The 17,927-nt window shown below is 41.2% G+C and overlaps 1 protein-coding gene across 1 annotated transcript in view; it reads right to left on the bottom strand.

Annotated features, from left to right (window-relative positions):
• The window catches only part of PIWIL1 (piwi like RNA-mediated gene silencing 1), a 56,691-nt gene extending 56,223 nt beyond the window's left edge, over positions 1-468 (bottom strand). Inside the window, exon 1 of the mRNA XM_032791223.2 lies at positions 191-468. The gene's annotated coding sequence lies outside the window, so the exon portion shown is untranslated. The remainder of the gene's footprint in view (positions 1-190) is intronic.
• Positions 469-17,927: the final 17,459 nt, after the last annotated feature.

Genomic DNA, 17,927 nt, shown 5'->3' with positions numbered 1-17,927 from the left:
ACCCTGCTGCGCAGCCCTAGGCCTTTCCCCTTCACCCAGCTCAGGCAGCCACCCGCCTCCATTTCTCCAGGACTAGGGTGCATAAGCCCCAACCGAGGCAGGGGACCTATTGGCATCTGACTGCAGGCAGCAGGTAACCCCAAGCAGGCTCCTTCCGCCTCGCTGTCAGCGGGAGAATGACTGTTAGTACCTGCCCATCACTTCTCCTCACGCGGCCAGAAGAAGCGCTCCGGCCCTCCCAACGGTTATCACGGCCTCCTCACTGGAGGCGAGCAAAGTGAGGCTCACTCCGCCGGCTGCCCCACCTCCTCCTGCCGCTTCCTTAAGGACAGCTGAATCCGCCTCCGCCGCTTCCACGAATTAGACGAGGGGTTTCTCCGTACCCGTCGGGCTCATCTCCTCTCTTGGCAGTGCAGAGCCTGGGGATTCATTTCCCGAGCGAATGTGCACATCACGTTGAGAGAGTGAGGCGACGCCACCTTCGTGCAGTGAGAGCGGCGCGTGGCTCCGAGAGAGCCGCAGGCGGGCTCGCCTCTGATTGGACTGCGACGCCGCGAGTGCCCGCCTCCCGGAGAGCCGAAAGCGACACCGCGTTTCCGAAGATTTCCGAAAGGGGCTAGCGGGTGCGCCCGAAGAGTTTCCAGACGGGGTGGTAGAGTCGAGGCTGCCGGAGATTTCCGAATGGGGCTGGTGAGGGAGCCGAGAGTCCCGGGAGGCGTCGGAAGGCTCTGGCCTGTTGGCTTCCCAGGGGCAGAGCTGGACTTGGGTTCCGAAAGTGGGGACCACGTGTTAATTTACGTGTTGGGTGCAGCTCCCAATGCAGAGTTATTATTATTTGATCAAATTAATTACTTTGTATTATTATTTAATGATCAGCCACTTAATTATTAATCAACTGTATTAATGCATAATCAGGTGGCTAGTGTTACTATTAACAGTTAACCCTATTATATCAAATAGTAATGCCGTCCTGGCAGATATTTCTTCTGCCTAGCAATCATTTTGGAGAGTATGTGGGCCAGATTTACCAGAGGCATAAATGAAAAACTCCAGTGGAGTTGCATCTTCTTTTTCCCCATTTTTCTAAATTAAAATCAAAGCTTAATACATATACTGGCCCTGTTCTCTACTGCCTTGCATCTTCTGTGGAAAGTGATGCTTGAGTATTGGTGAGGGCATAAGAACAGCTATACTGAGTCAGACGAATGGTTAATCTAGCCCAGTATCCTGTCTTTTGACACTGGCCAATGCCAGGTGCTTTAGAGGGAATGAACCGTATAGGTAATCAAGTAATCGTTCCCCGTAGCCCATTCTCACCTTCTGGCAAACAGAGGTTAGGGACACTTCTGAGCATGGTTTTGCATCCCTGCCCATTTAACATCTAAATGAACATAACATAAAAGTATGTGACTTGGCAGTTCTTTGGACTTTTTAACTACAATTTTAATCTTTGTGAGCAATGCAGCAAAACATTTGCTGAAATCAAAGGATAAAACTCTGAAGGCACATCTTTCAGAAGAAAATGACATAATTTGGGTTATTTTACCCCCTAAATTTCCATTTTACGGATGACATGGCTTCATAAATGGTTTGGTTTCTATGCTACTAAAACCAATTACAGGGACAATAAATACTATGACAGAAGAGACGAGTAAAATATTAGAGTAATGGTTTAGGGATGTAAGTATATGTGTGTGTAAGAGAGGAGAGTTTGTGGGTTAAAGGGTGGCCCCGCCATCTGTATTTTGGAAAATAAGCATTATACAATTCTGCCAGAAGGTGGAGCAATGAAACAAGAAATAAATGCTTGCGGGGCCACTTCAGTGAAAGAACTGTTCCTCAGATCTTATAATTATTATTAACATCTACAAAAATGCTACTGAAACTAGGATTATATTCTATACTCATTGAGGTCGATTCTGGAGTGAAGGACTGCTAGTTAAGAAACTAGAATAGCCTCCTGGGGTTTCCCTCCTGAGCTTCTCTGAATGCCTTACAACTCCCAGTTAAGGGATGTGCTGGGCATGGGAGGGAGAGTGGCCAGAGAACTCTGGCTATCAATGTTCTGGGTGGCCCTGCAGCCCACAGGAGCTGGGCAAAGCTGACAAATTAGAGCAGGCTGAGAATTTCGGAGGCACAAACATGGCTTGGGGTTGTGTACATCAGGAAATTTGTAGGCATAATTATACCAATATAACTCCCTGCAAGGACATTCCTTTTCCAGGATAAGATTGTCCAAAAGAAGAGTTAAACTGATATAATTATGCCAGTAAATTTCACCAGTGAGACAAGCCCTTAGAAACACAGATGAAAGGTGCAGCACAGATTCTGGATGATTGTGCGTGGGCCCAATCTTTAGCCATCTAGCAGAGCTCAGGTAAATGGAGCTGGAGGAATGGCATCTAAGTTCCCTCTAAACTGCACGGCCACGCAACAGGCTATTAAAGGCCATGCAGGCAGGGAGAGATGCCCAGAGTGCCGCGGCCGCGGAGAGGCGCCTCTCTCCAGGCCTCAGTCTTGGAGCTGCTGCTGCCGGGGAAAAGCATCTCTCCCCCAGCCCCAGGCTGCTGCAGCAAGAGTCGGCTGGGGGAGACTGTGGAATCTCCATCACTGGAGATTTTCAAGAACAGGTTAGACAAACACCTGTCAGGGATGGTCTAGATAATACTTAGTCCTGCCATGAGTGCAGGCAACAGGACTAGATGACCTCTCGAGGTCCTTTCTGGTCTTGCAATTCTATTATTTCATTTTACCAAACAGTTTAGTTTTAACATTCAGATTGAACTTCTTTGCTCCAGAATTGTCTGCTACCACTTGACACATAGTAGGTCTGAGGAATTAACATGGGTATGTAATTATTATAGACACAAACAGATTTCCTATACCAAATATATGAAATCCAGTATGTCTTTATTTGGTGAGGGTGGACACATGCACACACACACATACTAATTCACGCTCATTTTCTATCATCCAAACACTTATTATAATTACTAATTCTGTAAAAAGGGAGCAGAGTTGTCATATAGATAAACAAGATGGAGGTATTACAGGAATGGGAGGCAGGAGATGTATTTTCAGAACAGTGTGTATTTGATGCACAATTTGAATTATATCAGAGGGGTAGCCGTGTTAGTCTGGATCTGTAAAAGCAGCAGAGAATCCTGTGGCACCTTATAGACTAACAGATGTTTTGGAGCGTGAGCTTTCGTGGGTGAATACCCACTTCGTCAAATTTGAATTATGGTTAACAGGATTTGTACATCCAATTTCCAGTGCTCTTGGAAAGTGCTCTTCCCATTGTCCAGTTGCTATATAATAATACCTCAAAAACCGTCATGCATTTTTATTGTGATTTTCTCATTCACCGTCATCTTCTTGTATTGTTGTTTTCCAGGCAGCTTACCCAAAATCACAACTGTTTTGCATGAAACTTGCTTTTGACTTATAACATTGGAAAATAAATTAAATTAACACCTCACTGATCCTGAGTTCCAAATAAATATAGCAACATTTTGTACAAAAGCTAAGCTGGTTGCCTGGCTGGTCAATAGCTCTTATTTTTCTACAGTGTTGTCAGTCACTCTTAACAATACTGTATATTCACATTTCTTGCCACAGGGATGCTCAAATGAGGACAAATACAGAAGTTGGAAAGAAAAGCAGGCCACAATCTTATGAAATGTTAACACAATTCAAACTCAGAACATAGGAAGCAGGCCTTGCACCATAGATACTATACATTCTCTAGTAGATCAGAAATACACTCATAATTACCCCATTCAGTTACTAATCCTCAACCTCTTATTTATGAGTATGCACTCTGATATAGACACATTGCACCTAGCAGAACTAACAAATCTCATGACTAGGAAGTGAGCACTCCTGCAGGGGAGTCATAATTGTGTCCAACTTTTCTCCATTCCTTGTGTATAGAAATTGGAGGCCTATACAACCCCCCTTCTCAACTGCCCAATCAGATCAAGCCTTAAATAAATCAGCCTGCAAACTATAATAGAGCAAGGATCTGGGGTTCTTCTCCCATTTAAAATTTTGCAGTTGACTTCAATGGGTACAGGAATTGGCCCCTCTCTCTACTGTCCTTTCCTCTTCTTATCCCAAGCTGTAATGGGTACGTGGGTTAACAAAGACAAAACAATATTCATTAATTTCTCTGTTTGCTTGGTTTAGACTGTGACTTGTCTCCATATTCAATTTTGGATTATTTATAATTGAGGACAGGATAGCAGCCTACTTAGGAAACCAAATTTTCTTTTATAAATTAAAAAAGAAGGCACTTAAGATGTCCAGGCTAAGAGGGAGTATCACTATACAGAGAAAGTTACAGTACTGCCAGCATGTAGTTTTTATTAATCAAATCTAAATCTGGATAAATATTTAACTCAGCACATATGCTTATGCAAGGCATGTTAACTGCTTTTAAGAGCACTGATTACTGCGTGCCATAGGCTCTTTACCCCAGTGGGAAATTTTATTACTTAGTTGCCTGCAGAACTCTCCAGACGGTCAGAGGATTAAAGCTGCAGAAACATGACATGGAGATTGTCTTAGATCAGCACTATTTAAAAGGTAAACAGAAAGAATATAAAGATCTATTCACAGCCACTTAAGTGACATGAACTAGGGGAGAAAACAGAAGTGTGTGAGAGTAAATACTTTTTTTTTTTTAATTCACAAATAAACATAGGCATTTGACATACTAATTGTAACTTTAAAAAAAAAATCCAAATTAATCACATTTCCTGGCAGATCCTAATTAATTTTAGTTGCAAATTGTTATCAGTTTCTGAATCAATTCATTGCTTTCCTATGGCAATCCTTTTTGAATAAATAAATAAACATCAGCAAATCAGCCCCCTAATTCTTACTCATGCGTGGTTTGTCTTGAAGACAAGATAATTAGCACCTAATGAAAGATATGTGGCAATTTGGTTTTGACCATCTTTCTGATTTGCTCAGATGGCTGATGTTTTACTGATTCAAGTCTAGCTATAGTTGTAACTCTAAAGATAACAACAGTCACGGGAAACTTATGAATGGCAATGTACCAACTGCAACTGGTGCTGCAAATGTTTAGTTCTGGCTGGTTTTGAGTAGAAATGAAGAGGAACATGACATTTTGAAAATGGCAGCTTTGGGGAAGTTCCTATTCTAATTTTGGTATTTTGCCAAAAAATCCAACTCCAGTACTTAAACACACCAAAATATCATATATGAAAAAGTTGTTTCACAGATACTTGGCTTGAATTTTGCTTTGATGTTTGTCTTTCCCATGATGCAATTGTTTTTGCCGTCTGTCTCCTGTTGCTACAATAGGCCATTTCCCATATATGTCATCTCCAAAGGGGAAAAGATTGCATGGAAACAGAACAAAGAAAACAGAACAAAAGAAAATAAAGGAATTTTCCAAAGGCCCATTTGATATACAAGTATAAACAGGAAAACGATGCCTGGGGAGTCAGGAATTGAACTAGCAGACAGCTGTTAAATTGTGTTGTTAGCAGCACTTTGGGATACAGAATTGTGTGATATGAATGCATACAGTGAACACACATTTCACTATCTTTCTGATGACATTCAGGTGTACTGGAAACTACCATTGAAACAATCTGCATGTTTTGCCTTCAGATTCTTTTAAAGATATCAGTGCAAGAGTTCTGAAGTCCAAACTTCTGTGCACTCTAGCACCAGAAGGCAAGACACCCCAATGTATCTAAGAAGGAATCTCACTTGTCAGGAGTGTTGTACCTGTAATGATGCAAAAATATATATGGCCCAATTTTCAAAAGAACTCAGCACCCCAATTAGGGCCAGATTTTCAAAAGAGCTTGGCATGTTGGTCCTGAGCACTTTTGAAAATCTGGTCACAAAGGGAGACACTGGGTGCAGAACACTTTAGACATTCTGGCTCCTATTGTGAGTGCTGCATGCTTGAAAATGTGGCCCTGAGCTCCTTTGAAAATCTGGCTTACAGCACTTTTACACCTTATAGATTTTAAAACCAGAAAGGCAAGAGACAAATGCCAGGCTTTAAGAGTGACTCTCACTGTTTAACACCAGAAAAACACAGGAAATGGTTACTTATATCTAAGGGCTTGTCTACAAGGAGCAGTAATGCAGACTACCGGAGTGTGATTTCTAAAGCACACTAGAAAGTTGTGCATTAATTGTCCATGTAGACCATAGGTCGGCAACCTTTCAGAAGTGGTGTGCTGAGTCTTCATTTATTCACTCTAATTTAAGGTTTTGTGTGCCGGTAATACATTTTAACGTTTTTAGAAGGTCTCTTTCTTTAAGTCTATAATATATAACTAAACTATTGTTGTATGTAAAGTAAATATGGTTTTTAAAATGTTTATGAAGCTTCATTTAAAATGAAATTAAAATGCAGAGCCCCCCGGACTGGTGGTCAGGACCTGGGCAGCATGAGTCCCGCTGCAAATCCACTCGAGTACTACCTTTGGCACACGTGCCATAAGTTACCTACCCCTGATTGTAGACGCTGCTGGTGCACTCTAAAGATTCCCCTGTGCCTAGACCGCTTTATCATAGTTTGAAACAGCACTACATGAGAGTGCACCAGGGAACATTACAAGGAGATTATTCATTACAGTATATACTGCTGTAATGAGTAATGTATATAATATGTATTATTCATGACAGTATGTGCAAAGAGAGAGCCCTGGAAAAACCCTGATTTTTGGACCTCTACATGAAACTCAAAAATTGCTAAAAATAAACCATGAAAAATAACATTAATCAAACCCAAAAGAAACAGAAGCCCTAATTATATTTCAGCAGCTTTTTTATTCTGGCATCATACAGTATATGGCACAGAAAACAATACATTAGTCCAAAAAGAAACTGGACATATTTCAGGAGAGAGAATCTAGTTAGTATTTTAGAGTTTAGATAAGGTGACATAGGTTGATTGCTGCTCGTTTGGCAACCTGATTACATCTAATTGTCTTCTGATTGACCTGAATATTCCTGCATTGTGCAACGAGATTGGGTTATACCATTTAGTGCAGGATTTAAAAAATGCCATAGTTTAGCTTTTTACAAAATACTATAAAACTTTGTTCACAGTCAAGTAAGTGCTTTTGTTGTTGTTGTTTTGTTCAAAGCCCAGCTGCAAGCCTGGAGCATTTCTCATAAATATCAGGAAGTACCCAAAGCCACAATCAGGATAGCTTTAAAGCTGTAATGTACAGTGAATTTGGTTACATGACAAAGGTAATGGTAATTGCTGAAGTATGTTTTCTTAAGTTGCAAAATCAGTTTTGAAATGTTTTCTTTGAAACCCCCCCAATGCCATACATGAGAATGAGTGGACTTGCAGAGCAGCATTTGCTTGTGACCAAAGTAATGGATTTGTGCATTGATGTCAGATATTTATATGTGGCCCAATCTTGCCACTGCTCTGTGCACAGGACTTCCAGTGAAGTTGTTAGGCTCATAATCAAGATTCTTGGGACTACCCTAGCAAGTGAATTAATAATATTTGTAATTAGATCCAGTCCAAGATTTTTGCAGATCATTGGGTGAAGTTTTGGTTTATCTATGTTACGCTTCCAATGGAAAAACCAAGCACACAAACCAAGTGTTGTAGAAATGTAATATACTGAGATATGAGAAGTGTGGTGATAAATGTAGAATAAATGCCTAGATATCATAAACTGATAGATTAAATAGAAGAACACTGCATTTCTGGCTTTCTAAAAATACACAGAGGGTCTGGTTTGGCCTCTGTGAAAGGAGTAATGGAAGAGCATAACTGTGCCTGGCCCACACATTTCTACATGTATGGTGGACCTGCCATGGCTCCCGTACACAACTCCCTGAGTAATTCATTTCTTCTAAATGAAGTAGATTGCATAACAGGAGCTTTCTTCAGGCTGTTAATAGAAAGAATTAAAATCACCATTTTCTGACCTTCCTCAAGGTGGATGCCACTGAAATCTTGCACCACTCTTTCCACAAAATGTAGTACTTAGCCACAGTTCTGTTGCCTTTTCCATGTAAGTGATCCAGTAAACATATTATATAGGAGGACTTGTGGCACCTTAGAGACTAAGGGCTTGGCTACACTTGCAAGTTGCAGCACTGGTGAGGGGGTTACAGCGCTGCAACTTACTCGGTGTCCACACTTACAAAGTTCAGTCAGCGCTGCAACTCCCTGGCTGCAGCGCTGGTTGTACTCCTGGTCTGCTACGGGTGTAGCGAATCCAGCGCTGGTGATGCAGCCGCTGTTCATCGGTATGTGGACACTTCACCAGCGCTGTATGCCTCCAGGGTATTAAGAGGTATCCAGAATTTCTTCTACAACAAACCGCAAGGTACTACCCCGGACCACCAACACAGCACTGCTCTTCTCAACGAGGATGCTTGAGCCGAAGGCACGTGGATAGTGCACGGCTGTTTGCTTGAGGAGCAAACAGCACCTGGCAGGGGGGAGGAGTCCGTGGAGAAGCGCTTTCTGGTCTGAAACCCTTTTACATTAGAGTGATTGAGAGGGGGCTGGGGAATGGCCAGAATTTGCCAAGGCAAGGAGCTCATAGTGTCTGCTCCAAAAATCCGCTCTCTCGTTCCCTGACGCTCCCTGTCACACTCCATCCCCCCCCCCCACGCCCCACTTTTGAACTGCAAGAGGGGCTGTGCACAGAGTTTGTCTGCTCCAAAATCCGCTCTGTCTCCCGACGCTCCTGTCACACTCCACGCCACCTCCCGCTTTTGAGACTGCAGGCAGGGGCTGTCACAGTGTTCTGCTCCAAATCGCTCTCTTCTCTATGTTCATCTGTCTTCCCCACGCTCCCTGTCACATCCACCCACCCCCTCTTTTTGAAAAGCACGTTTGAGCCACGTTGCAACACTGGGATAGCTGCCCAATGCACACTCCACGCGCTGCAAATGCTGCAAATGTGGCCACACTGCAGCGCTGGTAGCTGTGAGTATGGCCACACTGCAGCGCTGTTCCTACACAGCTGTACGACCACAGCTGTAACTCCCAGCGCTGCACATTTCCAAGTGTAGCCATACCCTAACAAATTTATTTGAGCTTAAGCTTTCGTGGGCTACAGCCCACTTCATCGGATGCATGGAATGGGCCATCTTGATTATCACTTCAAGTTTTTTTTTCTCCTGCTAATAATTGCTCATCTTAATTAATTAGCCTCTTAGACTTGGTAGGGCAACTCCCACCTTTTCATGTTCTTTTTATGTTATATATATCTCCTTACTATATGTTCCATTCTATGCATCCGATGAAGTGGGCTGTAGCCCACAAAAGCTTATGCTCAAATAAATTTGTTAGTCTCTAAGGTGCCACAAGTACTCCTGTTCTTTTTGCAGTTACAGACTAACATGGCTGCTACTCTGAAACCTCATATTAAATAGTTTTTCTTTTAAAAAATCAGTATTCAGATTTATTGCCACATTTGGTGATTTGTGTTTACTGATGATATTTTGCATATAACAAAGGAGAAAATGCAGCAATAAGAATTATAGACAAAAATAAAATTGTCTGTAAAGTTACAGAATATGTCCCTGATAATTCCAAACTACTTTTATATTATCAACAATATATTTCTTTAGCATCTTTCATGCAAGAAATTCAATATGTTTTATGACCATCACTTAAAGGCTTGTCACACTTTTTTAGGGGTAAGTACAAAAAAGACTGACCAGCCCAAAGTCGCACAGCAAATTCATGGCAAAGTCAAGAAAAGACTCATCATTTCCAGTCTTCTGCTGTAATCACTGGATACGAATCCCTGCCTTGTTCCGAGTGTTTTGGAGTTTAGGCTGTCTTCTCTTATGAGTTCCGCATGCAACTATGACTATTAATTCTATCATCCAGGAACAAATCAGACTTTCACAGTTCTGGCTTGCTTCTATGTTCTCTAGCCAGTCCCCATTACCAAGAAAACATGGCTCTTTTCACCTCCCAGTTACAAAGAGTTTGGAACAGGCTATCAGTAAAGGCAACAATCTGCAGTACTTAGTGATTGTGAATTCTGTCTTATCAAATAAGACACCTAACCATGTTTGAGAAGCATTAGGAATTAGGGAATCATTTACATACCCTTAATGATTTTTTGATAGGGTAGAAGAGATATAGGAGAGAAGGGAGCAGTCAAAGGCTGAAATGGACAGTATGTGTGTCAGAAAAGTACAATATCAAATATCATGGCAAATATTGCCAATGTTTTTCCTTTCCCCCCCAATATTTACAAGGTTGTTTTCATTTATGACAATCACAGGAGTGCAAATATCATCTATATTTTTTCTCTTACTTCCACAGTCTTCAAAAAGTAATAAAAATCAATTAGGTAACCAGGTAAGAATTTATAGCATTATGTCAAAGAAACTTAACTAATGTTAATCTTAAACTAATGAACCTCAAACTATTATTATTCGTATTCATTATTTGATGTCCACAGTCGTGTCCACGCTGTGCTAGATGCTGTCCAAACACATTTACAATCCCTGCCTCAAAGAACTTACATTCTATGGACGCCACCTTTCAAAGGCATCTGCATTGGTGGACCCTTATGACTGCACAGAACCCCAGTGAACTCAATAGGATTCCATGCAGATGTCAAAGTCCAACCATAAGGATCCTGTAGTATTTCAGTGATGACTAAGCCACATTTTAGGATCTAGACCAGTGTTTATCCATTTGTTTATCAATCCAGAGTTTTGAAAAACTTCATTAGATCATCTTAAAGCTTTTCCAATGACACTAAAGCAGGCTTCCTTGATGTTTGAATGTGGCAACCGGGTATTGGGTTTTTTTGGTCTTTACTTCACCCTCTCTATCATGATGGGATTCTTTCCATGGTGTATTGACTAACACTGCACATATTATTCCAGATGTAGTCTACACAAGTGCCTTACAGATTAAATGCATCACCTCTTTTATTTAGTATTCCATCCTTCTGCTAATACAATCTAGCATCCTGTTAGCCTTTTTTTGAACTGCTGATGATGATTTAAATTTTTACACCCAAATACCCAAGACTCAATCTTAGTTTTATACCCTTTGCATATAATGAATCTTTTTTTAACATCTCTAGTTTAGAATTAATCGATCATGATAATGTGATGCATAAACCAGTATAGTATAATTAATAGGGCTCAATCTCTAGTGCTATGTATTATGCATAAAGAAAGAACATTTGTCAACATGGCAAGATATCTCCCTTACATTTAAAATGAATTAAAAACTTGAGCAGCACACATTCAGCTAGTGCATGAGTTACACGAGTGTAAAAAAAAATCTGTATTGTTTTATTATAAAATGTTAAACACTAGATCTTGTCCTCAGGCACACTGGGGCAAGGGTGTCATTAGCAAAATTATTATAGGACTGGGAGCAAGAGCTCTGAGGATAGGAAATTACTATTATCTTACTGTTGCGTACATTAGCTCAGGCAGCATTGATTTTCTTGATGAGTTTTAGAAAAGTGCCTCTTCGCTGATTTGGTTGTCGATGCACTTTGAAGTTACCAGTTGCTACTCTGAAAGACTTACATTATTTGAAAACTATGATTCATGATTTTCAGGATTCTTTTAAGTAATTCTGAAATATGATTATATGCTGAGGCCTGATCCTGCAAATACTCATGCACATAAGTAACTAGTCATCTGAGTTGTCTCACTGAGTTCAATATCTAGCCCCTAGAATTAAGTCTTTACCCTTTTCCTTACTGAATTCATTGAGACTGCTCAGAAGAATAAAATTATTCAAGTTCCTAAGTGTTTGCAGGATCAGGCCCTTAGTTTGCATTTAGTGCATTTGTTCCACCACTCCCACATCAATTATGGATATTAAGGTAAGATGCTAAAAATGATATGGGTTTCTTTCCTTTAATGTGAAAAACAATTTCCATTACTTTAGGTTCATGATTCTGCGTGTTTGATATAAATAATTTATATTGTAAGTGAAAAAACACAGTTTGTGTAGAACCAGAGTAAATTGTGTCTAGCTTGCCCATAGCTGAAATTGGAAGGACATAAGTACCATAATGTTTAGGCTCCCCATGTAATTAACTTTTGGAAGGTCCTTTCTTACCTCTAACAAAGATCTTATTGTTCATTGTGTGAATTTAGTATTTCTAATAGAGGCTGGATTGACAGTGTTCTAGACTGAATGAGCACAGTCTGAGGAACTAAAGTGCAAACTTACTATACTGCCACACCAGTGGGCCAAATCCTGAGCCCATTTCAGTTTAGGATCTGACTTAATATGTCCATCCTTATCTAGATGGACCATCATTAGTTCAACTTGTTATACCAATATAATAAAAACCAGCAGGATCTTATTAAGAGGGATAAGGCAAAGATGCCACATTTATTGTAAATATAACAATAAAGCAACAGATAAAAATAAACAACATTGTTTAACCACTTATTCCTATTACTACTTATTCCTTATACACACACACACATATATATATGTATTCATTCACACAATCGTTCATTCAGGTTCTGTATAGGTGTTATAGTTACCAGCCTAGAAGTTGCTCATGCCAAGTTAGTGGTCAGGTATATTGGTCATGAGGATGGAGCTGAGTCTGTGTCAGATGCACCTGATGCTCCTGGAGGCTGGTAGCAGAGCCAGAGACTCAAAGTCCTCAGTCTTTAGAGCTCATTCTTATAGGAATTAATTCCTATGTTACTCTATGGGAGCTGTTTCACCCTGCTTTTGCTGACTCAATCAGCAGATGGCACATTCCTGGTGGCTTTACACTGTCCAAAGTTTGTGTTTTTCATCCTTTCAGATGATGGGGCGGATCTCAGTTTACCCTCCGGGGGTTGTCTGGTGGACCACTTGACGCAGTCTTCAGCCGATGGATATTCCCTTTCTAGGCTGGCACCTCCCTAACCATTCATGCACATCAAGCATTCATCAACATACATTCCATATCTTAACCATATTTTAATTTACTGTCTCCACCACTTTTGGGGTGTGTGTTAATTCATATGAGACTCCTGGCCCTGTAATCACAGAGGGTGGGGGTCTATTTGTTTACATTGTATCAATTACAGCTTAAGGCTAGCATAGTGTTTATATCAAGAACAATGTCAATTAACTTGTTTGTAAGTTTTACACAGTAATAGAGTATCTTTCACAAGACAGATACAATCAAAGTTTTCTGCAGACAGGAGCTTACAAGTTTTAACAGAAGAACTAAAAGATTTTTGTACTTGGTGAAATGGGGGGTCACTGTCACTTGGGGGAATCACTGTTAGTACCTTCTTTAATATCCCTACAAACTTCCGTGTCTCCTCAGTCTTTGGTCTCTCTGTCTGGATTATCAGCAAGGGTGCCAATTAGCTGGCGAGTATGGGGAGCTGTGATCTGCGCTCTGATGAGAAGTGAGTTCTAACCACCAAACTCATTTCACTGAAGGCACCATGACCAGCCCAAGAGAGATTAATCCACCACCAGCGCACACACTGTGGATATGTCTACACTGCATCTGGGAGTCAGCCTCTCAGCTTGGTTATACAGCGTGCTCCCTCTAGAATGCTAAAAATAGCAGTGTAGATGTGGCTTTGATGTTGCTGCTCCGGCTCTCAAGCCAATCCCATTCTCACCCACCTGGCTGGGGACTTGCTCCCCAGTGCAGTATGGACATTCCCTGTAGGTGCACAGGGCAATAGGAATTGGCAAACATAAACAGTCCATTCAATCTGGTAACCAGTTTCAGGAAATGGCCTGTTTCTGTATTTTCTAGTGTGCAACTGGTTGTCTGTAAAACTATGAGGCTCCTGTTGGCCATCTACAAATAATAACATAAATCAGCTACATCAGGTGTTTGGCCAATTGTGCACTAGGGTCAATGGGGGAGTAGGCTTAATACCATCTCCTGCTTACATAACCTCAGATGTGGAGCCCAATATCCCTTTTAATATCTCTTGTTGCTAGAAACTTCCTCAAGCATCACTTTAGAATGATAAAACAATTATGCAGTGAACATATTGATAAGTATGTGAGAGTGTTCTGGGGTTGTTTGGGAATATCTGTAGCAAGCTATGAAGGGTGGGCAAAGGGAACAAATCCCTGCATGCCAGCAGAAGGTGAGAACACAGACAGTGTTATGCTATTTTCTATGCTGTGTTCTATATGCAGAGACAGACGACAATCGGTTCCCAGAAACGTATGCCAGAAATGCCCACTAATTCAGATTTTGTTCTAGGAAAACAAAAGCCCATCCAGAATATGGAAAGAGGTGGGTTTTTTTCAAATGTTTTGCTTTATATTGATTTTTTTTCAGCCTCAAACATCCAGTTATCTCTAACCTGCCTATCAGATCACAGAGTTCTGTTACGGCTAGAGCAGCACTAGAAGGCACTGAAGTAGGTGCAGTCTATGTTCTCCTGCACAGCTGGTCAATGGAAAGTAGGAGGTAGAAACAAGGCTCCGCCCCTTCTGGGGACACTTGGCAGGGTGCAGGCCCTACATCTAGGAAAGCACAGAGATTGCAGTTGTGTCCAGTCCTCACTCAGGAAGCACTAGGTGAGGCAGGCTCACACACACACATCAGATGTGTGGTGCAGAGGCACATGATTAATGAATTTATCATGCACCTTTGGCCATCTCATATGCCTTTGACCACTAATTCTTTCTCCTCTAACCCCAAGACTATTTCCAACAGCACAAACATCTAAGTAACTTCACATGTTTGCTATTTTTTTAAATGAACCAACCACGAGATTGCTCCCTTCATTTTCATGTGAAATCACCTTACAGAAATTACAGCTGCCCCAGGCACGTGTTGGGCAACATGCAGTCCTGGACTAAGAACAGGACCTTTATGTCACTGGAAAGGGGAAATTCCTGAGACTCCCAATGAGATAACCAGCACTTGTAACCAGTCCTGGAAGGTCCTAAGTTGAAAGGCTTTTAAAGAAGTGACATTTTTTAGGTATGGGAAGTGTATTTTAGGTAATTCTGAGTTTTTAATGGTTCCTTTTGAGCCCTGCACAGTTGGACTCATGGTAACTAAGGCACCTGGCTTTACAGGTGAAGAGTCCTAATACAAACACTCTAAAACATTTCTAGCATAACTTGTCTGTATGGTGTGTGGCACATACATGGTGCCAGATGATGTGGTATGGCATAAAGGATCAGCATTCATTTGGGATGAGCTACATGACCAACTTGTGACTTTAGCACTTGTGATTAATGAGGCATGCCCATTCATGCTGATTGACCCAGAGTATTACACCATGCCATCACATATTCTCTCTCACACTCATATACATCAAGTAGGAATAAAATAGCCATCCTTCCCACCTCACAATTGTATGTATTGCTCTTTAATTAAATCTGTCTAGTTTGCCTATATCTTTCTGGTTATTAAGTGCCAAGAAATGAGTGAAGTCTTTCAGGGGCAGACTCACCAAGTAAGTAGAGGGAGGAACTATCTGAAAATTGTTCCATGATGTGAAGGTACAAACAGTCCAAAATTCCGTGGACCTCTTTTGCTGCTACACTGTACTGAATATTTTGATCTCAACTATTAACCTTCTGGTGTTACTAGTTTCCAGGTTCCTCCTTCCCATTGAATAGCTATGTCTTGCATTATATTTGCTCAGGTGTATTAGTTTGCATTTTTTCAAGGTTATTTTCCTCTTGTTATTTTCTGCCCATGTTTCTAATCTCTCTCTGTATCCTCTAGAACTTCCCAGCTGCAATCTGTGAATCTCATTAACAAGCTGTTTGCCTCTTTGTCCAGAATGAAGATGATAAACAAGACTGGTCAGAACTCCAGTCTTTGTGGCATATTCCCACAACATAGCAATTTTCATGTCACTCTTAATCTGTGGTCTTTATTGCTTGTATTTGCAAAAGCTCACCAAAAGACGCAACAGATCAAAGAAGTTTTAAACAACATGTAAAACAGAAAAGATGAAAGGTAGGTAAGGATCTTTCTTAGGGTAGATAAAGTTCTTCAGAACCTGTTGGCAATAGCCAACAAGGAGTAAAATATTTGTTTTACCAGCAGGCCTCCACCAACTGGTGTTACATTTAGGGCTACCATGCTTCACATTTTTTCTAACCAATTTGGCTCCAGTTTTATTTCATCGTCATCACCACCACACTTTGAACTTCCACAGCTCCTTACATCTGGGATCTCAAAGCACCTTAATTAATTAGAATTAATGACTTAGGCTTCTTACCACCTCTCTGAAGTAGATGTAAGGTAGATGATGCTAAAAATGATTTCTCTTTGTGTAAGCTAGACAAATTTAAACTGAACTGAAGACATACATTTTTAACAATGAGGGTAAGCAATTAGTGGAACCGTTTACCAAGAGTTGTGGTGGATTCTCCATCACTGACAATTTTAAAATCAAATTGGATGTTTTTTCCCTAAAAGATATGCTCTAGGAATTATTTTAGGAAAGTTCTATGGCCTGTATTATACAATCACAGCGGTCCCTTCTTGCCTTGGAATTTATCAGTCTATGTATTTTAGATAGACAGACCCAGTTAAAACTTGTTCTTCTTAGTCAAGCAAGTAAAGAAGAAAGACAGAACAGTGCAAGACTCACTTCAGCTTTTTCCTGCACCCCCCACCACCCATTGGTTCCCTTCTCATGCTTTTTTTTTTGCTGGAAGAGTGATGTATCCTATTGTTGTTTCTTAGCTCTGCCTATATAATTACAGCAGTAGTTAGCGTTAAACAAAAATAAAAATCTATGTTTAACAAATTCCATGCAATACTTCTTGGTAGTCCATTGATCTGATGATGACAAATCTGAATAAATTATCTATTGTTGGTCTCATGGTGTGCCCTCTGATGGCTATACAAGCCAATTCTAGAGGTGCACATCTTGCTGCAGATGGTGCATGGGAAGTTTGCAGTCAGTGGGTTGTGCGCTGCTGGTGCTCTGTGACATCGTTCGCGTGCTTCTTGTAGACGCTGGCAGCGGTCTTCTCAAAGGTGATTGCAGGTATTCTGACTTGTGCATGCCCTGTGTCCTGTCGCTGGCGGCTCCTCAAGCGTCCCTGGTTTGATACTGCTATACTGCAGATTGGCTTTGATGGGTGTCCTTGTAACTTTCGTGGATGACCTATATGACCGGGTGCCTGGGAGAGCTCACCATAGAAAGCTGACAGGTGTATTCTGTTGGACATCCATGCGGCTGACATGACCAGTCCAACGTAGCTGTTGATCTTGATGTCATACATTTCAATGCTTGTCATCTTGAAGCGTGTCTGGCGAAGGACCTCAAGATTCGGGCACTTTGGCTTTCAGTGGTCTTCATGATAGTTGCGGAGGCAACGATTTGTGGATGCTTTGAACTGCTTGATGTGACTCCTATATAGTGTCCATGTTTCACACCTGTACAAGAGATGAAAGAACGCAGTCTACACAAGCTTTTGTTGACATCCGGATGTTGTTGGTGATTTTACAAACTTTTGACATGCAGATAGCCAATGCTGCTTGCTTGCTTTATATTCGTGCATTGATCTGCATTATCCAGTGAACCAACCGGATATGAACACCCAGGTATTTAAACATTCTCACTACTTAAGCTGAGGACACCAGATGGAGATACTCAGACGAAGCATTTGTCAGGTACAGGTTGACTGGAGAACTTTCTGTCTTTCCGAGGCTGATATGTTCAGTCCGAGAGTTGCGAGGCTTGGCAAACTTGTTGACAATGTGGCTGAAGATCATTTTCAGTGTGAGCCATGAAGGTCACAGTCGTCGAAGCAGGTGCCTCAAGAGAGTCTTCTGCGCGTTCTTAGTCTTTGCATTCGGCGAGGAGGTCAAAAAGTGAACCATCGTGCCTTTATTTCAACAATATCACCTCCGATCAGATCTTTCATTGCTGGTTAGCCGCATGCAAAGAACAGGTTAAATACAGCAGTGAGCCCCGAG

This window comes from Chelonoidis abingdonii, chromosome 22 (genome assembly GCF_003597395.2).
Source record: "Chelonoidis abingdonii isolate Lonesome George chromosome 22, CheloAbing_2.0, whole genome shotgun sequence".
Lineage (NCBI taxonomy): Eukaryota > Metazoa > Chordata > Testudines > Testudinidae > Chelonoidis > Chelonoidis abingdonii.
Note: the sequence above shows the minus strand (reverse complement) of the source record. Positions and strands in the feature narration are given on the sequence as shown.